The sequence below is a fragment of the Canis lupus genome, chromosome 2 (genome assembly GCF_048164855.1).
Source record: "Canis lupus baileyi chromosome 2, mCanLup2.hap1, whole genome shotgun sequence".
Taxonomy (NCBI): Eukaryota; Metazoa; Chordata; class Mammalia; order Carnivora; family Canidae; genus Canis; species Canis lupus.
In genome coordinates this window covers 53,041,279-53,065,468 of record NC_132839.1, presented here as the reverse complement: position 1 = coordinate 53,065,468, position 24,190 = coordinate 53,041,279, and the positions used below count along the sequence as shown (strand labels likewise).

General features: G+C 46.2%; 1 long non-coding RNA gene across 2 annotated transcripts in view; it reads left to right on the top strand.

The window, feature by feature from the left end:
- LOC140617635 (uncharacterized) overlaps window positions 1-11,540 on the top strand; it is a 71,588-nt gene extending 60,048 nt beyond the window's left edge. For both annotated transcript variants that reach the window (XR_012017819.1, XR_012017818.1), the window contains exon 2: window positions 10,076-11,540. This is a non-coding gene — a long non-coding RNA (uncharacterized lncRNA). The remainder of the gene's footprint in view (window positions 1-10,075) is intronic.
- The last annotated feature ends 12,650 nt before the right edge of the window (window positions 11,541-24,190 follow it).

The following is a 24,190-nucleotide window of genomic DNA, read 5'->3' as shown; positions in this document are numbered from 1 at the left end:
GAGAGGGCTGTGGGCTCACTTCACTGTGAGGTAGCCAGGCTGGGCGGAACAAGGACAGACATTAAAAACCTATTTTCTCACTGGGCATAAGTAATTGGCAAAAAAGCTCTAAATCCATAGCTGTCAGGTGAAGTCATTTCCGAGAGAAAGGGATGGAGGGAGAGAGCTGGAGGGGAAGCTGGGGTGGGAGCCAGAGGGAGGGAGCGAAATGCAAAACAAGGCTCTGGAGAGGCCAGAACAGAAAACCTTCTCCTTCCTTCTCCCAGACCAGACTGTTCTCCCAGTTATCAACCCCCCCCCCCCATTTATTTTTCTTCTCTAGAAAAAAGATTTCTAAGGTGGTAAGAGAACGAAAGTCAGCCCTGGAATTATTTAATGAGCCAGAATGAATTGCATTTGAAATCATTTAAATGGGATCTGGGAGCATTTAACTGCAGCTTGGGATCTTAACTAGAGTGAGAAAGGATCTTTGTGCTAATTGCTGGCAATGATATTCCTACAGAGAGGGAGAGATAGCAGTGAGCAATTAACAGACCAGGGGTAATTTGAGAGTCTGGGCTGTTCCGTGGGAGTGAGCACCTTGAGGTAGTTGCCTGGAGAGCCCAGTCCCCCAGCAGGGGGCAGGAGAGGCCCAGGACCCTGGGTGGGGAGAGGAAGGGGAGGACTCTGTAGGAAGAGCCAGGGAACCAGGATGTGGCTTCCCGCAATGGAGCGGAGGTCCAGTGTCTTTCGGAGAGATGTATAAGGAGACAGGGATCTCCAGAAGGGTGATAAAATGAAGCTTCTGGACTTCCAGTGGTTCCCTGCCCCACCTTCCAGAACATCAGCTTTACAAGTCCAATTCTACAGAAGAGGAAACTGAGGCATTGATTATGACTTAGGTAAGGACACATAGTTGGTGAGTCAAAGGGTTTCTAAGACCCAGGAATGTGTCCTGAACATCCACCAGCTAGTAGTCATTTATGTATTCAGACAAACGTGAATGCCATTGTCGCTGACTTCCAGGATGAGTCTACAAAGTTCATACTCTAGGGTCACTAATAATTATGGAAACTTTAAAATGCTATGCTAACTTCCATATGAAAGATACAAACAAAAGCCAGAGAAGAGAGGCATCACTTCTAAATGGCTGACTGGCAAAGGTGTCACCTTGGAATACTGGGACATGTAGAGATCTGGAGGGAGAAATGGCCAAGAGAGGGTACTATTTGAGCAAAGACAGGAAGATGGGAAACCATGGACATGTATGGGAGACATGGGACCTTTCTGTGTGTCTGGAGAGGAGATCGAGCTGGGGGAAGAGTTGGAGTCAGATAATGGAGAGTGTTGCCTGCAGGTTGATGAATGTGAACCTCATTGTGCAGGCGGTGGGGAGCCCTGATGGTTTCTGAGCTGGGGAGCAGCAGCAATAGGATAATCTGGCAGTAGTGTGGGGAAAGATTTGAAGTGGAAAGACAAAGACTGTTGGAGCCAGTCAGAGATTGTTATAGTAGCCTATAGAAGAGGCAGTAGGAGTCTGAAATGGGGCAGGGGTGTGGGATGGGGAGGACACCCCCACCTCACCCATTCTCTGCCCTCAGCACCACGATACTGGCTGTCATAGTTGTGCTCTGAGGTCCTCAGCCTGGATTGGAAACACAGATGGTGGACAACATGTGCATAAAATGTGGAGCACAAGGCTGGCGTAGGCAGGAGGTCATCTGGTCATCTGTACCGGCCCTTGCTTTTGGCAGACAACAACCAAAACCACCCAAGACCATGGTTGCTTAGTGTGTTTATAACTCCACAATCTCTCTTCCCCACAGAGGTCTGCATTTAATCATCCTGACAGTTCAGAAAGCCTATGCTAGAGCTTTCTCAACTTCGAGCATGAGCATTTTCCAAAGCTGAGCTGTTGGCAGAGGGCAAGTGCAGATCCCAGGTGTGGTTGTGGCTCATCCTTGCAGTTGGGCAAACAGAAGTCCTAATTGAAATGTGGGAACAGAGGGCTGGACCTCATGACCTTTAGGTTCCTTTCCTGACTCCTACATTTCCCTTATTGTGCTGTGCTGCATATTCCTTTCATTCTATCCTCTGTGCTGCCTCCTCCAGAAAGACTTCCCTTGTTCTCCACAGCTACCATATGACTCTCTAATGACCTGCTTCGTGAGAGAGTTGCCTGTAGATAGATTTGTGTCTGCTTTGAGGGCAGGGCCCATGTCTTGTACATATTGCCTGTAAGCCAAGCAGAAGGCATGCTAGAGAGAAATTTGTTATTAATACTTTGTTATTTTGCTATTATAACCAACACTAATAATAATAGTAATTAAAGCTACTACTGCACTGATCATGGGGTGAGCATCTCAACGCATTACTTCTAATTCTCAAACTTACCTGCAAGGTTGGGATCATTACTATCATCTTGAGATGGAAAAAATGACACTCAGGCCAAGTCAGTTGACCTCTATTCTGCATCTAGGATGGGGATTTGATCCTGGGCTGGCCAGCTCTGAAACCCCACCCCCACCCCTTTGGTAAAACTGGATTATCATGGTCATGCTTCCAAATAGCATCTCATGGTTGGGTAGAATAATCATAGCCAGCCATATTGAATGTGTGGAGCTTGGGCTGTTACCCATTTGAAGGTTCATCTAAGAGTTTGACCCAGGAAAGGAGGTTTGCCTGTTGTTCTAAATCCTCTCATCATGCAACTTTTTACAGCTCTGGGCCACTAGACAGAATGTTAGGGGTTGGAGGTCCTGCCCTTAGAGTTTCCTACTTTGAGGAGAGGTAGCTGAGAAAATGCTATTGCTCTGGGGTCTTCCAGCCCATAGGTGGAGCTGTTGGACCCTGGGAAGTCCCGAGTTGTGGCTGTTGTGGACATTGTGGATGGAAAGATGGAGCTGTGTGGGCCAGTCTCAGATCAGCTCTTATTTGTAACTGGAAATTGGTACCTCCTGACTCCCTTCATCCATTTCAGTCCCACTCTTCTTTCCTCACTCCCCAGAAACCACTATTCTGTTCTCTGTATCTATGCCTTTTGTTTTGCTTGTTTTATTTTAAAAATACCAGCTGTAAGTGATATCATAGGGTATTTATCTTTCTGCGATTGACTTATTTCACTATCATCATACCATCTAGGTCCATTGTTGTTGAAAATGACAAGATTCCAAGTCATGGGGAAGTAGTATGGTGCCTATAGCCAATAATATTGTAGTGCATATTTTGGATGTCATCAGCAGAGTAAATCTTAGAAGTTCTTATCCCAAAACAAAAAAAATTGTTAAGTTTGTATGATGACAGATAATAATTGAACTTACTTTGATGATCATTTTGCAGTGTATAGAAATACCAAATCATTATATTGCACACCTGAAACTAATGTTATGTCAGCTATACCTCAATTAAAAAAACATGTTTATGAAAATGGTGTAAAAAAGCAAGGAGGTGGTGGTGGAAGTGGGGGAGGCACAGTGCTGTTTGTATGAATGGGCCCTAGAACAACCCAAATGGCCACCAAGACAGGCCTAATTAAATTATGGTACACCCACATAATGGAATGCCAGGCAGCTATTAAAAATTATGACATAGATTTATGTTGATTGATATAGAGAGATATCTCACAATATATTTTTTGGAGGGAAAAGCTTGCCTCAGGACATTTGGACTATATAGCATTCTCCTCAAGATACAGAATTATGAGAGAGAGATGGATAGTAAGCAGGTTCACCAAAACTATGAGCAGTATAGCTCCTTTTAGGTGGCAAGATTTCAAATACTTTTGTTTTTTCCACTTTAACTTTATCTGTAATATTGGAAATTTTAAAAGTAACAATCATGTGCTATCTTTGCACTTGGAAAAATCAGGCCATTTTCTATTTGAAAGTTTTGGAAAATGTATAAACCAGCCCCAATTGAAGGTGTCACCAACTGTTGCTGAACACAGCCCTCCAGAGCAAAGCCACCCTGATGTCTCATGGGTGTGTTGGTGACTCGTTACTCCCTCGCCAAGAAGTGGAGGAGATATTTGTCAGCAGCGCTAGGGACAGAAAAAGCTGAGGAGGCCTTTTCTGGGGCAGTTCCAGGATCTACTCTGGAGGGCGGGAGGAGCTTTCCGTCGGGGGTGTGGGGAGGGGTTGGGGGGGGTCCAGGGCCCCGCCCTGCCTGAGCTAACCAGCTAACCGCCCCCTCTCTGATTCCCACGCCCATGCTGCCCCCTCCCACCCCCACCCTATCCCACCTAACCCCCTGGGGCTCTTGTTTCCCACCTCCATGCTCCCCCACCCCACCCCCTACTCCTCACCACCCACCATGTTTTAGCTAACTCCTTTCCCCTCCAATTCCTACCTCTGAGCTCCTCCTTCACACCCCTCACCCCTTACCTTCCACCCAGTCTCAGCTAACCCCTTCCCCTCCAATTCTCATCTTTATTCTCCCCTTCCCCTCACCCCCGATCCAGTCTCAGCTAACCCCTTCCCCTTCAGTTCCCACTCCCACGTTCAGCTCCCACGTCTTCCCCTCCCCATGGTGTCTCCAGCAGCTTTCATCTCCACAAATTCTATTCGGCAGAGAGTCCCTGAACTTTCTAATTGAGATCAGAGATAAATATAGTGGGGAAGGAAGGAGGGAGAGGGAGGAGGCCTAGTTTTAATTTGCAGCATTTTCCATTAATAACAACTTCTAATTAAAAAGTCTCCATCTCCCAGCCTAAGTCCAAGAGAAAAGCCTCCTCAGGTCTGTCTGGCTGGAACCTTTGTGCCAGCGAGTTTGGAGTACGATTTCTGCACCAGCTGAGCCCTCTCTGCCAGAAGCCATAATTAAGCTGGGTAAAGGGAAGAAAAAAAAAAAAAAGGAAAAGAAAAGAAAAGAAAAGAAAAAAGAAAGATATCATGTGAGACCACAGGGATCTTCCCCGACTGCCGTGCTGGAAGGAGGCCACACAGCTTCCTTGGACAGCAGTGCCAGATAGGCCACTCCCCTTAGAGAAGGTGGCCAGGCCAGATGAGTGAGCAGAAGGACCTGGAGGCGGGTGAGGACACTTCTCAGTTGCAGGAGCTGAGTGTCCAGCACAGCAGGGCAGAAGCGGTGAGCTCTAAGAGAGCTCTCTCTGCCTCCATCCAGGATGTGTCTACCTCATCTTTCCCCCCGTCTCTGCACCCCAAATTTCCTATGCAGAAGCTCCATCCTTTTGTGGTCTGTGCACCTGTGTATGTATGTGTGTGTGTGTATCAGCTCGCACTCGCGTGCACACATGTGTGTGTGTATGTGTGTGTAGAGAGTGTGCTGGGGCTGCCAATGGAGGAGCATTAGCTGTTAACAGTCTAGGATAGTAGGATGTGCCATTTAGTATTGATTTAAATACAAGTACAAATGTATTTTTCCTCCAGAAACGTTTTGATGCCCTTGCAACTAGCTGAACTGAAGTAGACACTCAATGAACAGCTGTGAATAAATGAAGGGTTGAATGAACCAGAAGATCCTCCCTGAACTTCTGGGAGTTACTCAGCACCCCCACTTGGATGTGTAATGGGCATCCCACACTGAATGTCTCCAGACTTGACTCCTGATCACCCCCTCCAGAAATGCCCCCATGCAGCTTTCTCCCATTTCCGTTAAAGGCAACTCCTTCCTTCCAGCTGCTCAGGCCAGACATTTGGATGGCATCCTTGATTCCCCTCTTCCTCTCACATGCCACATCCTTTATCCATGAGGAATTCCTATTGGCACTGCCTCTCCCCACATCTACGGAGATGACCCCCATCCATGCCCCTCCGCTGCCCAGTCCACACCACGACCACCTGCTTTCTGGAGTGTTTCAGTAGGTTCCTGATGGCTCTGTCTGCTTCCACTCTTGTTGCCAAAGTCCATTGTAAACCAGCAGCAGGAGGGAGCCATTTAAAGCAATAAGCCAGCTGATGTCCCGCCTCTGCTCAGATCCCTTCAGGGGCTTATCTTCTCAACTTGCAAAATGCAGCCCTTAAGCTTTGCAGCAGCCTCAAGCTCCATGGGCTCTGGTCCCTTCCTATCTCTCTCACTATCTCAGTCCACTCTCACTGTGAGAATAAAATATCATAGTCTACGTGGGTCATAAAAACAACAGACATTTATTTCTCACAATTCTGGGGGCTTGGAAAGCCCAAGGTGGAGATATTGGCAGGTTGGGTGTCTGGAGAGGACTCATTTCCTGGTTCATAGATGGCTGTCCTCTGTCTGTGTGTTCACGTAGTGGAATGGATGAAGTACCTCTCTGGGGTCTTTTTTATCAGGAGGCTCATCCCATTCACAAGGGCTCCCCCTCATAACCTAATCACCTTCTGAAGGCAAGTACCATCACATTGGGGATTAGGATTTAATACATGCAATTGGGGAGGGTTAGTTAAACATTGAGCTTGTTGTACTTTACCTCTTACTACAATCCCCTTGGCCCTGCTCCTGCCACCTGGTCTCTTTGCCACTTCTGGACTATGCTAGCTACATTCCTGCCTCAGGGTCTTTGCAACTGCTCTTTCTCTGTTTGGAAGTCTCTTCCTTCACATGCCCACACAGTTCAACCCTTCACCACCTAGAGGTTCCCTTCACACCAAGGCTGTTCTGACCACCCTCCTTAGCCTTGTAACCCTGCTCACTACAGCAAGCTAGTCCTTCCTTGCTTGATTTTTTTAATAGCACTTACCATCTTATGATATATGTTTTTATCATTTATCTTATTTGTGCCTCTCCTCCTCTCTACCTCACTGGAAGGTGAACTCCACAAGGGCAGTGAATTTTGTTTATTTTGTTCACTGCCATTATCCCAGCACCTAAAGCAAGCCTGGCATGTGTAGTTGCTCAATGGGCCATTCCTTGAATAAATGATTGAATGCATGAATGAATGCAAGTGAGCTAAATTGTCAAATTAAAGTCAAGGTTTACTTTCCTGGGCACCACAGCCAAATGCCACCCAACAAAGTCCCAGCCCCTGGGAAGGGGAAAGCCATTCTTATAAGAGGAGCTTGGGAGTCAGTGGAACCTGAGTTTGAAGTCTAGCTTTGTCATTTGAGAATGTGTGACCTTGGCTATTTACTTAACTTTGTCGAGACCTCAATTTCTTCATTTATAAAATGAGGATAATGATAGAGTCTCCCTTGTAAGGTAGCTGGATGGAAACAATCAAAGCAATGATATAAAATAAATACTTATCACTGGCCTGGTTTATAGCAAGTGCTCAGTACATGTTAGCTAGTAATGGTGGTGTGATTTTGTTGTCAACAGGGGACAGCTCGTAAAGCAGCAGTGACTGTTGACCATGAAGAAGCAAATGTAATCTTCCAGAAAGAAGGCTTGCTATTAAGAAAACTCAAGGATACCAGCCTTGGTCAGCCCCTGCAGGGGCATGGTTCTGGGACTGCTCTTTTTAAAAATGCACATAAATTAAAGGAAGCTGTTAAGAGGAGGATAATCAGGAGGGTAAAATTGAAAAGACTTACAGTCTTGCCTAGGATGATGATCTCTAGCAAGAGCTAGTTTGTTCCACACATGCTAAAGAAGTTATAATCTACATCCGGGGCTGGCAAATATTTATGTAAGGGCCAGATAGTAAATATTTTAGGTTTTGCATGTCGTCTGGTCTGGGTCACAGCTACTCGATTCTGCTGTTGATGTGTGAAAGCATCTGTAGATGATGCATAAATGAAAGAGTGTGGCCATGTTTCAACAAAACTTTATAAAAACAGATGGAGGGCCAGATTTGGCCCTTGGGCTTATAGGTTGGTGATCCCTAGTCTCTAGGATCTATCTCATCATAAGATGGCAGAAGGAATGTTTGAGAAGACTGGATTATTCTGAGGGTCCTCAAGGGTGGAGAAGTGGGCTGAATGATAGAAAGTATAGGTCTATAGATTTTGTTCCTTTTAAGGAAGATGTTTAACCAGCCAGAGTTTCTGGTTGAGCCCAGTCCAAATGGGCTGTACTGGGCAGAAGGCTGTGAGTCCTCATCTGTGAATTTCTTCAAATGAAAGCTAGGGCAACTTGGCAGAACTATTGGAAAGTATATTCAAACATTGGATAAGTGTCTGATTTAATCCTTTGGGACTTTCAAAATCCCTGATTATTGGGATATTCTAAAGTATGTGCATATTGACATTCAGGGAAACAAAGTCATAGATTTGGTGCCTCTCCAATGAGTGGGTCATTGAAATGTGCAGACTGAACACAGTTTTATTTTCTAATTATATCACCAAACAGATCCTGTGTACATGCTCATGGGTGAAAATCAATGAAATGCATTGTCAGCTTCATTTAAGACATAATCAATCTCACTACTGGTTTGGGTCTCTCATGAAGACCCAAACACTGACCATAAACTGTAGTCCCTCCCACTAATAAAATAGCATGAAGAATGTATCGGAATGGCAAACATTTAATACAGGGGCCTCTATTCCTCCCACTTCTGTGCACACAAAATATTGCTAATTAATTTTGGCTCTCCTTGAAACTTGGCCTCAAATAGTTAAGGTTCTAGAATTTTTATAATAGCAGAGACTTAGGGCCAGCTGTCTCATTGAAATAGAGGTGAGTTGTGGGATCAAAGCTGAATTATGTTAAAGAGTGGAGGAAGAAATGACTGAGAACTCCAAATACCCCCTCCAAAAGGACTCACTTTGGCTTCCCACTGCCCCAGAATCCTTCCCAACACATTGTTCTAGGTAGCTACCATCAATTTATTGCAGGTGGCTCTTCGTCATCTTTGGTTTAGAAAGTTTAAAGGTAACAGTTGACCTTTTCTATAACCTCCTAGAATTTGGTCAGTGGACAGTGAGTTGGTTACCTGGGATTCTCGGTTGAGCATCCTGTACAGAAAAAAGAAAAAAATCAGGAAGATGGGATCTCTCAGCCTCTTTGACATCATGGCATTTTAATGAGATAGATATAAGAGGCGACTCAAAATTTTGGGGTGTAGGCGTATCATTGGGTCAAGTGCTGATAAGTCAGGTGCTGATAAATGTGATAATTTGGTGACACCTATTCACCTGACATTTTTCTATGTGCTAAGATCACCTGTGTCCATATCCAAACAAATTATAGGGCTGAAGCAAGATCTTTGAAAGAATGGGATTCTGGTGACAGACATGGGAGTGGTGCTCTTAGCCACATGCCCACACTTCATGCTGAATATGAGGGGGAGGAAGCAGAGCAAGGGTGGGAGCAGAGGTAATGCATGGCTAGGGAAATGTGAAATGTTCCCTAGTGGGAACAACTTTCAGGAGGGCAGTCCCAAGTTTAGAGGATTTGGGGGTTGAAGTGGAAATAGTCAGGGTCTTGTCATAGAAGATGGTAACCAACATCAGATCCCAAAGATCAAGATAGCAATGTCAATGGTGCAATAGGCAGCAAGACTAGCCTTTGGAAGGGTTGTTTGCATGTTGGAAGTAGGTATGGAAATGGATGGATGGATGGATGGATGGATGGATGGATGGATGGAGAAAGCAGAAATTGTAAAAGTCCTTGTGTTTATGTCTCACGCAGAATCAAATATAAATACATCTTCATAGCTCAGGGTTTCTCAACCTTGGCATTGTTGACATGTTGGACCAGGTAATTCTTTGTTGTGGGATACTATCCTGTGTACTATAGTACCTACCCACTAGATGCTGGTGGTACTTACCCCCTTCCCACCCTCCTAGTTGTGAAACCACACATGCTTCCAGACATTGCTGAATGCCTCTTGAGGGCAAATTGCCCCCAGTTGAGAAGCACTGCATAGCCTGCCAAGCTGTGGTTCACAGTGCATATTATGGGGTGTAGAGGAGACCTGCTAGTCCAGACTGGAATGGGGGATCTGGAAGAAAAGGAAGAGCCTTCTGGGCCTGGAAATTTGCTAACTTAAAAGCTTAGGAAGGTTCCCTCAGATCAATTGCCACCTCCCTGGTTTCCATCTTCCTGACTTAGAGGTTCCATCTCCTGTGCTCACACTGTACATCACACATTCTCCCAATAAAGCTACTTATATACTTATATAGTTATATTTCTTATATTGCCATTATTTGCATGATTTTACCATGCAAGACTTTAAATCCCTCTAGGGCAAGAATGCATTCTTTTATCTTTGTCTTTCCAGAACTTATCATCGTTCTTGACATATAGAAGTTGCTCATTAAATATTTTCCAAGCACATGAATGAAGCAATGAAGGAGTGATTTGGAAATTGTTCCCTGGACCTCCATCACCACAATTGCACAAGAAGCAGGGATCCTGAATCATCAACAGAACAGATATCAGAAGTGGAAAATGATGAGTCCTCTTCTGGAAAAGCATAAGTCAGCCTGGGAGTGAGGTTCCTGAGTCACTGAGGTGAAATGAACTCTGAGTGGAGGGGGTGGATAATGAGGCTGAGCTCGGGTTTGGGACCAGGCCAGGGAGGCAAAGTAGGCAGGTCTTACCCTGGGTCTCACCCCCTCTGTAAGGCCCACAGCAGCTGATGCTGACTGGCTGCCTGTGCAGACTCGCCCCCCCACACCCCCATGTTGCTGATGCTCCCCTAGCCCAGCAGCTGGGAGCACATCCACCAGTTAATGGACCTCTTGAAGAGGTCCTGAGCCAGGAGCCATCAGCACAGCTCCCTACCCAACGGTCCTACTGAACCAGTGATTTCAATTAAAGGACCATTATCATGAAATCCTATCCAGCCCCAGCTCCCATCCGCCAGCGGGAGGCCTTCCTGCTCCCTGTCCCAGGCCCTGGTCTGTGGTTACCAAGCAGCCCTCTCACTGGGGTCCACCGCCTTCACTAAAACACAGCAGCTGCTGCTAATAAACAAACATATTGATCATACAGATATGGGATGTCAGGGACTTAATTCATGAATGAAGTGAGCTTTAAGAGTGCCCAGTGGGAGCTGGCTCCATTTAAAGGGCCAGCAGCTGCCTGAGTTCTTTTGAGAACTTCACAACCAAGTCAGGCCAGGGGGGGAGCCTCTCTCTGACCTCTGTCCTGTGGTGCCCTATGGGTATGAAATGGAATCTTCTACCCCATGGGTACTGCCTTACGGAGTCATCTGCCTTTCTCCCCTGGGACCTTTTGTGCAACTTCTAGGTAGTCAGATGAGGCTGGAGTGCTCTCTTGTCTGACAGAAAAAGGGCTGGGGCCAGCGCAGTGGAAGAGAGGGAGAAGAGGACCTGCCCAGGACCCCTGGCTTGGGCTCTTGGGCTCCCTACCCTGATGATGCTGATAATGGTCTCAATTCTGGCAGCTGATCTTCACCAGGACCTGCCTTCTCACTGGAGCAGATGGTGTAAGGGCCCGGAAGCCCTGACGAAGGTTCTACATTAGGATGCTAGAGGTCATAGACATTCCTTAATGCAATCATTCCCAAGCCAGACTGACCACCTCCTTCCTCATCAGTCTTAGCATCTAGTCAAGAGCAAAGGCTCTGGAACCAGACTTCGGAACTCTGAACCCCAGCTCTGCCACTCACAAGCTATGTGAGCTTAAACAAGTTTCTTAACCTCTCTGTGCCTTATCTGTATAGAGGGAAATTTGTTGCTGTGGAGATTAAAATGAACCAATATGCGCTGTGCTTGCAAGAGTGCCTGACACAGAGTCAAGTGTTTGGTACCAGTCTTGCCCCTAGCCTTGGCCTGGCACGGTGGCCAATGACCTCCACTGCATTCCTCGCCCTTCCTCCAGGTACCACCTAGGGAACTTATTTTATGAAGGTAGGTACAGCATGCTATAATGTATATTTCTTCCTTCCCAGTATCCAAGAGGGCAGTTTCAGCCCCTGCCATGTCCCCAGCTGCCAACTGGAAGCTCAGGGTGGCTCCTGCGTCTGGGCTGAAATCCAGCTGACCTGAGCCTTCCCAGAGCTGAGCTTCTGACAGTTCCCCCCCCACCCATACTATGTTGGGGAAGGCTGGGCTGTCCACTCCTTTCTCTCCTCAGCTTTGTCTAGAACTACACGGAGCCAGTATGGTAGCCACCACTAGCTAGCCACATGCAGCTACTTACATTTAAATGAATTAGGGATCCCTGGGTGGCGCAGTGGTTTGGCCCCTGCCTTTGGCCCAGGGCGCGATACTGGAGACCCGGGATCGAATCCCACGTCGGGCTCCCGGTGCATGGAGCCTGCTTCTCCCTCTGCCTATGTCTCTGCCTCTCTCTCTCTCTCTCTCTCTCTCTCTCTCTCTCGCTGTGACTATCATAAATAAAGTTTAAAAATTTTTTAAAAAAATAAATGAATTAAAATAAAATTAAAAAAATTTAAGTCAGGTCCTCAGTCACCTGAGTCATGTGTGGCCATTGTATTAGTGCAGATCACAGAACATTTCTATCTCTGAAGAAAAGTGTTGGTCTAGAAGCTGGATGACAGGAAGGGAGTCGCCTCCGCTCAGTTCTTTAAGCCCTAGCTACTTAAAATGAGGTCCATAGATCCCACCATCAGCTCACCTGGAAACTTATTAGAAATTCAGACTCTCAGGCCAAAGCTCAGACTGACTGAGCCAGAGTTTGCATCTTAACAAGATTCCCAGGTGGTTTGTGCCTATTACAGTTTTTGAGAACTACTGCTGTAAGCCTCAGTTTCCTGTCATGGAAAAGGGGAATAATACCTTGTGGGATTAAATGAGGTACATCATATAATGTCCTTGCCAAATGGAAAATGCCCCATAGCTGCCAGACCCCTTTCACCAATGTCATTTGCCCCAATGGAAAGGCCAGCAAGTCTGCTTGTCATTGAGCCCAGAACCTGGGGATTTGTGGAGACTGGAGGGGACCACTGCTGTCCTTCACTGTTGAAAGGACAGCGCCTGAGGTTAGGAAGGGGAACAGCATCTACTCTCCAAACTGCCCATATTTGTTTCCCAGAGACCCAGCTGGGAAACCCTAAGGCCAATGGCTCAAGGGATGCTGATCAGACACAGTCAAATTTGGCACTGAGCAAGGGGCTGGGGACCCAGGTTACAGAGAGTGTTGTCTTTGGCTCACTGTAAAGTGATGGATAAACAAGCAAACATTATTTTAATGCAGTGTGGTAAGACACAGGGGAGAGCAAATTCCAGGTGGCTGTGTGAGCCCAGTGGCGCTTTGCCAGGCCTCAGGGAGAGAGCCAGGAAAGACTTCCTGGACCACTGGCGCTTCTTCCAGACGACATGGTTGCAGAACAGGGTTGGCAGGAGAGATGTGGTGGGCACAGCAGGCTGAGGGAGACTGCAGAGCAAAAGGATGAAGTTCTTTTTCTTTTTTTTAAGATTTTATTTATTCATGAGACACACGGTGTGTGTGTGTGGGGGGGGGGGTGGGGAGGCAGAGACACAGGCAGAGGGAGAAGCAGGCTTCCTCCAAGGAGCCGGATGTGGGACTCGATCCCGGATCCCAGGATCACACCCTGAGCCAAAGGCAGATGCTCAACCGCTGAGCCACCCAGATGTCCCAAGGATGAAGTTCTGAAGCGAGGTGGGCATGTGATTCTGCCAGAAGATGAAGGCTAAGGGCGGATGGAGCTGACAGCAAGCCTGGTTAAGGCTAGAGACGGGCAGGGGTTCACACAAGGGGTTGCATCTGCCATGCCAAAAACTATCCTGCGGTGAGAAAATTACTGAAGGGGTTTAGGAAGAGGAACAATGAGGCGGCATTTTTGAACCAGAAAGATCACAGAAGCCACCCTGTGGAGAAGGAGCTGGAGGCAGGGAGGTTGTTAGGGGCTAGGGTGGATGTTCAAGGGGGGAAGGTACAGGCCTGGGCTCTCATGGGCAGGGCTGGGGTTGGCAGGGAGAGGAAGACTAGCTCTGAGGACAGGCGGTCAAGCATTAACCCATGAGCCATACATCTCATTAATTTTGAATTTGTGATTGCTCTTTTAGTAGTCCTGGACTGAAGTTTACTTATGTTCAGACATCTTTTTTTTTTTTTTTTTTTACAAAGGGTATAAGCCCCCGGATCTAACAAACACAGTGAAAGCTGTTTTCAGAGGGAAATTTATAGCCTTAAATGCCTTCATTACTAATGAAGAAAGAGCCGCTGGCCGGTTCTGCTGACAAAGGGGTGGTACTCCGTAATCATCTTAAGAAATTAGAGAAGGAGCATTGAATAAACTAAAAAAAAAAAGAAAAGAAAAAGGAAAGTGATTTTAATAAAGATAAAAGCAGAGATTAATGAAATAAACATGAAAGCATATTAGAAAGTATAAATAAAACCAAATCTTGTTCTTTGAAAAGACTGGTAAAACAGATGAATCTAGTTTGAGAGCCTGATTAGGGGAGGGAGAGAGATTAATGGGAGAGAAAACAGAGATGGTATAAATTAACTGCCAGAGCAGGATGGTCGGGAGGAAATTGGAAGTGCAGATTCAGAAGCCTCCAGAACTCTTCCCACACCAAGAGTGGTGACAGCAACCCCAATCCTCATTCAGCCCTTCATTCCCAAAAGCCTGTGGATACAGCAATATTTGGTGAATATCATTCTCCTTACCAACATAAAAAACAACAGTGACTCACATTTATCTAGCTGCTTTCTGTATGCCAGACACAGTGCTGCCTACTTTGCCTGGGTTTTATTTTAATCCTTCCAGCATTTCAACCAGATGGATCCGGGACTCACACCACATCCATTTTACAGATGAGAACATCAAATTTAGCACAATCCAGTCATTCGTCTGCAGGTCCTCCCTCTCTCCAGAGGCAGCCTGGCACCTGGTGCCCCCACACTTCACCCTTGCATGACGCTGCCCCTGAGTGAACAAATTTGAAGATATTAGGTGCTTTGGTGCCTGGCAAAGGATGTTCTGGGCCTTGGGTTCCAGTTTTAGCGTTGCCATTTAGACGCTCAACTTTGGAGAGTTGCTGAGCCTTTGTAGGGCTCAGTTTACTGTTCTCTCTTTTTTTCCTTCTTTCATTCTCTCTCTCTCTCTTTCTGTTTTAAGTAGGCTCCACACCCAGCATGTGGAGTCAAATGCAGGGCTCATGACTCTGAGATCAAGACCTGAGCTGAAATCAAGAGTAGGACTTCCAACCCATGGAGCCACATAGGCATCTCAATTTACTCTTCTTTAAAGTAAGGGAGTTGGACTGGGCCCCTGTGATTTTAACATTCGTTTGCATCTTCCTTTGAAAGTGCTCTTAGAGACACCTGGGTGGCTCAGTCGGTTAAGTGTCTAACTCTTGATTTTGGCTCAGGTCATGATCTCAGGGCTGTAGGATTGAGCCTGTCATCAGCTCCATGCTCAGCATGGAGTCTGCTTGTCCCCCTCCCTCTTCCCCTTCACCCCTCCCTGCCCCCCTGCTTGCTCACTCACATGCTCTTTCTCTCTCTCAAACAAATAAATAAATAAAATCTAAAAAAAAAAAAAGAAAGAAAGAAAAAGAAAAAGAAAAATGCTTTGTATCCAGATTTCATTGCTCATTCCAACAAGCCTCGGCATTCAGTACCAATTAGTGAGATATGTATGTTTCAGCACTGTGCCTCTTACCTTCAGTAATGGATGCCCTGGCAGCCCTCTCAACAAATAGACCAGAACACAACCTGCCACAGTACGGAGTGGATAGGGGTGGCCAATGGCAGGACTGCCCTTAGACCTGGCAGCCTAGGCTCCTGTCCCAACCCTGACCCCCTCTGGTCCTCTTGTGGCTATGCCCTTCCCTGGAGTGCTAAGGGGAACCCATACTCTCTTCTTGACCTCGCTGCCTGGATGCTCTGAGTCTACTTCCAGGGCTGGTGCAGGCTTCACCTCCTGGGCCACTTCCCCAGGATGAATTCCCTGGTGTGTATACCTCCAACCCTAGGGAGTATCCTGGGGAAGAGAAGTGACATGTGATGGGGCTGTGGATAGAGCCTGGCTTTGCAGGACTTGGATCCCAGAGGCAGGAGGGCCCCAGGCCCCTTGTGGTATAAGAATGAGGGGGTGTTGGAAGGGAAGGGGGAGCTGGAGCAGGGGCTCCCATCTGAAGTCTTACCCTGTGACATGGCACTGAGAACTTGTTGATAAAGGAAAATGTAGGCACACCTGGGTGGCTCAGAGGTTGAGCAACTGCCTTTTGCTCAGGTTGTGATCCTGGGGTCCTGGGATTGAGTCCTGCATCAGGCTCCTCCTGGGGAGCTCGCCTTTTCCTCTGCCTATGTTTCTTCCTCTCTGTGTGTGTGTCTCTCATGAATAAATAAATAAAAATCTTAAAATAATATATAAATGAAGGGAAATGTAGTTGGCTGGGAAGAGTTAAACTCCTACAAAAGACACATATACATGTGAATGACAGGCAAAAAAAAAGAAAGAAAGAAAGAAAGAAAAACAGAGGTCCCAGGACAAGGCAAGGTTAACTATTAGAGGGGCTGGGTAAATTAACACACTTACAAAGGGAATCCCTCAGGAGGGGGTTAGGATCACCTAAAAGAGAGAAAACTAGAGTTTAGGAGGCAAAGGTTGGGAAACCAAACCTACAGAAGTCTATCCTGCTCTCTGATCTCACAACCAGCTCACTCTCTTTGGCCCTGCCTTGAAGCCCACCAGAGTAGTTCTCTGATGAGAATTTGGCCCTCCAAAGAGGCATGCCAAGATTCATTCACTCCCTCATACATTCATCAGCAAATATTTATGGAGCTCCTTCCGTGTGTGAAGCACTGCCTGGAACAGTGGTGGGCAGGACCAGACCCAGCCTCTTGATGGAGGCAAGCATTGATGGAAGAACCTAGCACATAAATGTCAATCCTGCAGATGCTTGTGAACACCCCCCCCCCCCCCCCGCCGCCCCGCAAGGAAAGAGAGGGCAGGGTGTCATGGGGTGGTATGGCACAGGACCTGGCCTAACACAAGAGTTATGGGTCTTTCCCAAGGAAGTGGCATTTGCTGCTGGGTCAGGGAAAGGACGATCTGGCTACAGGAAAGGTCTGAAGAGGAGGGAAGAAGCTGGAAGGTGAGCAGGGCCACAGGAGAAGAAGAGCCCCAGCGGAGCCTTCCAGACTCCAGCTCACTTCCCTCGTTGTAGGTAGGGCCATTTCTTAAGTGAGAAGGACACTGGAAGGAACAAAATTCAGGGGTGGGGGTTTGGGAGAGATCATGAGCCTGGTGTTGGACCTATTGATTCTGAGGCACTTAAAAAAATTATTTTGAAATAATATCAAACTTGAAGAGTTGTAAGAACAGGACATAGAACTCCTGCGTCTCCTTCTCCCAGACTCCCCAGTAGTCAGCCTTGACCACATCTGTTCCACTGTCTTGAAATCCACCCCCCGTCAAGACACTCTTCACTCCCACCACCAGGAAAGAAACCAAAGCTCCGTTCACATTACACCAGTTGTCTCATCCAGGTCTTTCCTCTTTTTGGCCCAACATCCCACCCATGAATACACATTGCCTTTGGATGCCATACTGCTTCATTCTCCCCTCTGGAATATTCTCTCAGTATTTCCCTAACACTCAGGTGCATTTTGGAGATTACAGACCAGTCCTTCAGTAGGATGAACCTCAGCCTACATTAGCATGAGGCTTTCTCATGACAAAATTCAGTTTTTTTTTTTTTTTTTAACTCAGGTTTATTGAGGCTTAATTTACATACAGTAACATTCATCCTTTCAAGTCATGGTTCTGTGAGTTTTGACACATGCATAGCATTGTGTAGCCACCACAATAGATAAGTAGAACATTTCCATCCAGGGCTGGCTTCATGGGCATGTGATCTGGGTTTAGAAGGGTGCTGTGCTTGGCTTAATGCTTTCTTCTCACTGTCTTAAATTTCTTAATCATTTCTGAACAAGGGCTCTGCATTTTCATTTTGCACTGGGCCCTGCAAATTATGTAGCTGGTCCTGTTTCCCATCATTTCAAAAAGCTTCCCCCAGCCCCTTTCCCCCTTGGCAACAACACTGACCTGTTTTCTGTTCCCATAGCTTGTCTTTTCCAGATGTCATTTAAACGGAATCATACAATATGTAGCCTTTTGAGTCTGGCTTCTTTCACTTAGCATGATGCATTTGAAATGCATCCCTGTTGTTCCATGTAGCAATTGTGTGCTCCTTTTTATAGCTAAGTATTGTTCTGTGATATGAATGTCTCGAATGTCTCGCAGTTTGCTTATGACATTCAGTCGAAGGGCATTTGAGTTGTTTCCCATATTTGGCAATTATGTTGAAAGTCCCAATAAGTGTTCACATACAGGTTTCAGTGTAAACATATGTTTTTATTTCTCCTGAATAAAGAGTGATAATAAAGAGAAGGGAGCTGCTGGGTCCAATGGTAAGTATATGTTTAACTTTATAAGAAACTGCAAAACTGTTTTCCAAAGTGGCTATGCCCTTTTGCATTCCCACTAGCAATTCATGAGAGTTCCAGCTGCTCTGCATGGTTGCCAGCACTGTTTTTGTTTTAACCATTTCAGTAGGTATGTAGTGATTTAATGTTGCATTTCCCTAATGACTAATGATGGTGAGCATCTTTTCATGTGCTTATTCACCACCTGTTTATCTAGGTTTTTAAAAATTATTTATTTATTTATTTATTTGAGAGAGAGAGAGAAAGAACATGCATGGGGGGTGGTGAGGAGGGAGGAGCAGAGGAAGAGGGAGAGAGAGAATCTTTAGCAGACTCTGTGTTGAGTGTGGAGCCCAATGTGGGGCTCGATCTAACCACCCTGAGATCATGACCTGAGCTGAAATCAAGAGTCAGACACTTAACCAACTGAGCCACCCAGAATCCTTACTATAGTATGTCTTCTTAAAGTGTCTCTCCATATCTTTGGCCTATTAAAAAAATTTTTTTAAAGTAATCTCTATGTCCAGTGTGGGGCTTGAACTCACACACCCAGATCAAGTGCTACATGTTCTACCAACTGAGCCAGCCAGGGGCCTGGGGTTTGTTTTTCTACTATCAACTTTTGAGAGTTTTAAAATATATATTCAAAATGTAAGTGCTTTATCAGATATCTGTTTCATAAACATCTTGACCTGAAGTACTTTTGAGACACTAAAGCGAGGAAGGTCCTTAGCAGGTAATATAAAACGTGGCTTAATTATTGTATAAATTGAAATAAAAAACACGGGCATGGGTACAGTTGCTGAGGGAGAAAGAAGAGCCTTGAAGGAAGATAGAGCTGACGATGGAGAATTTAGGATTTACCACATTTAATAGCCAGGAGAGATGGGATGATCTACAATAGGAGCCTGAGAAAGAGCTGCCAAAACGGTAAGAGAAACCCAGGAAAGTGTGACAGGAGGGAAGACAAGAGAAAGGAGTGTTTCTAGAAGAAGGACATGGATGAGAGTGACAGACATACTTGGGAGACCAAGTAAGGGGAGGAGAGATTGAGCAACATGAAAGTCATTGATGACCTTAGCAGAAGCTATGGTGTGGAATGACAGAGCAGGGCTGGTATTCACACCATACCCAATAATGCAGTCATGCTGGTTGCTAGAATATTGAAATATGTATGTATTGATTGGTAAATAGCTACCACCCAAGCCCCTTAAATGCTCCCCCATCACCCCAGGCCACTGGCTCTTTCCCTGGCCTCCTCCACACAGTCTAGTAACAAAATCACCCTCCCAACCAACATGGGGGGGGGGTGTCTCAAGGACCCTGCCAGAACCCTAAAGGCTAGTTGGTAGTTTTCCAGGCCATATTGGTAATTAAGTATCTTGAATATCACTGCTGTGGATTGAGAAGTGAGTGGGAAGTGAAAACTGCACTAGTAATAACAATGCACAATTCTTTATGGAACTTTGCTTCTGAAGAGGAGGAGAGAGACAGGCAGAAGCTGGTGAAGATGTGAGGCCTGGAGTGTTTGGGGCGGGGGTATTAGATAATTTCTGTTGTTCTTTTTCAGATGAGAGAGACTTGAGCCTATTTAATGCTGAGGGGGAAGGAGCGATCCTGGCTAATGCTTAGTCAGGAGCGATCACCCTAGTTAGCCAGATTCAAACAGTCCATACTCTGCATGACCATTACGTTGACATGTTTTTCAACATGAATTAATAAATTAGAGTCGAAGGATGCCTGGGTGGCTCAGTGGTTGAGTGTCTGCCTTCAGCTCAGGGTGTGATCCCAGAGTCCCAGGATTGAGTCCCACATCTGGCTCCTTGTGGGGAACCTGCTTCTCCCTCTGCCTATGTCTCTGCCTCTCTCTCTCTCTCTCTCTGTGTCTCTCATGAATAAATAAATAAATAAATAAATAAATAAATAAATAAATAAATATTTTTTAAAAAATAAATTACAGTCCAGTTTGTATATCCATTTGAAGAATTCAGCTGATGTCAGTTGTTGCCAAATGACAGATCGATTCTTAGTGTGTTAACAAATTAAGTTTCTGAACTCCTCACTTTATGCTTTGGTGAGTTCGCTGGTGTAAAATTTACTAAGATACTTTGGGAGATCCATTGGCTTCCAGTTAAGCCTTCCTGGCATCATCCCAACCTCCCTGCTAGACATTTGTTGGATCTTCTTAACTGCCCTCCCTACCCCTTCATCCCCCAACAAGTCTAGGCCAAGCAGGACCATGGCCCAACTACTAGAGCAAACTCCAGATGCTCCCTGCTGACTCTGGAGATGGTATGTGTGTAGGTCCCTGAGTATCGATAAGATATGAACTCTGCCTTGTAGAAGGAGAGACAAGACGGTGCTAAACCAGCTTGAGCTAATACAAGAAAGACATCAGTGTGTGCCATCATAAGTACCAACAGAATGCTGGGAGCTCACCAAGGGTAGACAGGCTGTGCTAGGGCGGATGATTACTGCCCGAAACATGATTGGGTGTCATTCTTCCCAGCCCCACATCTCATCTCTGGGGACTCCATGGGCCCTCATTCACATACATTCTAGGCCTGAGTAAGTTGTATCCTGGGATGGCATCTCTGGACATGTCCTTCCATTTGCACAGCTGTGCTGGGTCAGGATTGGGTTAGGTAGACATGTGCCCCCCACCCCCCACCCCAGGACTTAGAACCTAATCCATCCCCTTCCCTTAGATGCTTTTCAGACCCTCTAAACACAAAAGTCTCTCTTTGTCCATCTGATCCCAGGTAATTTCTCTCTGTCTTTTAGTAACTGAAGAGTTAGTGGCTCTTCCATGGCTGATTTTCCAAATCTTCCCAGGCAGCCTTTCTATCACCTCATTTACTAGAAAGAGAAAAACACAAGCTTCATTCTCTTGATGAAAACATTTTAATACAAAAAATATTTGCTTCATCCCAGGGAGAAGGCCAAGTTTCCTTTTTGGACCAAATGTTCTGTAGACTTCCATGTAGCTTTCTGCTCATGCTGACTTATACATCTCTGAGGTTTCTGTTCATTTATGGGTGGAATCACCCTCCCTTCTCCCTTTCTCCCCAACTAGCAAAGGAAGGAGTTGTACCAGGCAGTGCAGAAGGCCTCTTCCAACTCTGCTGACTTACCAGCCCTTGTCCTTTGTGGTTGGTATCCGCTCTGATCCAAGGGCACCCCAACACCTCCATGCCTAGTGCTCACCTGAAACAGCCACCTACATGGGACACCATCAAGGGAGGACACCCCGGTCTTGTGGCATTTCAGTTGCAAGGTTACAAAGTAAGGTTAATGGGAAATAATGCCTCCTCATCATTTTTAACCTTTTTGAATAATGCCTCTGTGCATAAGCCAGAGGTTTTTATTCTAAAATCAATTGTGCTTGTTGTGCTCTTTGGAAAAATAAACGAGAAGCCAGTAGGAAAGAAGTGGGATCCAGGGTTTACTAACACAAAGAGGCTGGAGTGGAGTGTGGGGATGTGGTGCTGCCTGGCCTAGACTGCTGTTGTCCTGCAGGATGGGGTTAGCAGCCAAAACCTCGAGTGGTTGTTATGGAAGAAGAGAGCTCCTCACGCTACAAAAATGTACCAGACAGATGTGGGCAAAGCAGCTGTCTCCTATTATCCTCAGGCGCCCTGAGAGCCTCCATCCTCATCCCAGGGAAAATGGGGCCCTCTTTTCATGGAAGGGCTTTTAAGTCACAAAGATCAAATGTCAAATCCAGGTTTAGTCACTTCTTAGCTGTGTGGCCTTGGGAGGGTCACTTGATGTCTTCTCTGTAGAATAGAGGAAGTGACACCCACTGCATGGAATTCACAGGATCACAGGAACCACAGAAACACTGAGCCGAGGTAGCTGATGGCTTGTGTTGGGGTCCATGGCTGTGAAAACCCCACATAGGCTCACTCCTAGGGTGGCAGGTGGAAATGTGGATCACTGATGTGGAGAGCCAGCAATCTAAGAGAACCAGACCAAGCTCAAGGGATGCAAGAGGGGTGGTAATATCAGCTCAGACTCCAGTTGGTTGAGCAACTGTAGCACTCTGGTGACAGCACTTGGAAACTCTGCCATGCACAACACCAAGGTGTCCATGTTGGGTTCTCTGGTGAGCCACACAACATTCACCCAAGCCCACATGTACTCATGCATGCACGCCTACCATGCCATCTACACACGGTCCCATCTCAATGCTCAGAACCTCACTGTTTTCCCAAACCCACTTCCACTTCTCAAAGAAAAAAGGATGGGAACTCATTCTGTTGTTTCCCTGGGAAAGCCATGAGGAGGGTGGACTTTGTATTGGGGCTTTCTCATTTTCACTAGAGATGTACCACATTACAGAAGATACTACACACCCAGGGACGCCCACGTGGGTCAGTTGGTTAAGGATCCAGCCCTGCATTAGACTCTGTGCCGAGTGTGGAGCCTGCTTGAGATTCTATCCCTCCCTCTCCCTTTCCCCTTTTCCCCCAACTAGTACACACACTCTCTCTATAAACCAACCAACCAACAAATAAATAAATAAAAATTAAAAGATAGTACCCACCTACTGTATGGCACAGAGCAGGTCCTCCAGGAGGCCTGTTAGCTTTTCCTTCTTTTTTTGGTTCTTACAGATGTGATAGGAGTAGGGAAGGTTATTTTCCAACTGAGCCTCAGAGATAACAGTGAGATCTTTCTGAAGAGACCACACCCCCAGTTTCATCCCAGTGACCTGTATTTATCTGTCTTCTGCTCTTCTCTAGGTTTCTCTTATTCATGACCTATGTCTTAATGGGATCAAAGGCAGAAGGGTGAAGGGGAGAGAGAGAGATGGGGAAAATGTAACTGTTTCTTCTTGCACACACAAGATTATTCATGAGGTTTGGTACGTTGGGCTCAGGGTCATCGTCATTCCTTGCCTGGTAAGAGAGGCAAGAGTGAGAGAAGACTTGGGATGGAGGGGCAGATGCTCCTGGTGAGCAAGGGAGAAACTGTGGGGAGATCGGGAGAACTGGGGGCAGTCTGGAAAGTTCTACAGTGATGTCTAGCTCTTCCAGGGACCAGGCTCTTCTTCCGAGAAGCATCTTTTCTTCCAACACAGCATCTTCTCATTGCACCATCGTTGTGTCCTATGTAGATGGTGTGTCCTGGGGTCATGTAGCATGGCAACCCTGATACTTGTAGCTCAAACTCCATCTGCAGTAGACATTTCCCTATGGGTGTGCCATTCCTGCCTGCCATGTGGTTAAAAGGCCTTTCATATCTCATATCAAAATTTGCCTTCCAGTATTTATGTCATCCCAGACTCCAAACTCATTCAAGAAGCAATTTCACTTGCCTGAAAGATATTTATGGCTCAACTTTACCCAGATAAATGACCATCTTGGTGGTTGGGTCAGACACTGCTGGTTGCCTAGCCAACAGACCTCTCTGCACCCCAAATTCTTCCTTGATGGTAGAGCTAGCTTTCTACTATATATGTTAATGTCACAGACTCACTATGCCAACTGGACCTTAGAGGAAATGTGCAGGGAGGCTCCTGAGAAATGTTTTCCACTTTGATAAAAAGAGGCACATGAAGGGAAAATGTGCCCTCTTCTTATTATGAAAATGGTTGTGTCAGGATGTGATGCCTGGAACCACAGCAGCCACCTTGGGACATGAGGAGATGAGCCTAAAGAAAATCAAGAGGCCCCTGAGTGCTCAGTTGGTTAAGTGTCTGACTTTGGCTCAGGTAATGATTTCAGAGTCCTAGGATGGGCCCCACATCAGGGTCCATGCTCAACAGACAGTCTGATTCTCCTTTTCTCTTTACCCCTCCCCCTGTTCATACTATCTCTCAAACAAATAAATCAAATCTTAAAAGAAAGAAAGAAAGAAAGAAAGTCAATAGGGGAGCCTGGGTGGCTCAGTTGGTTGAGCATCCGACTGTTGATTTTGGCACAGGTCATAATCTCATGAGTCATGGGATCAAGCCCCAAATGCTCTGTGCTCGGCAGGGAATCTGCCTGAAGAT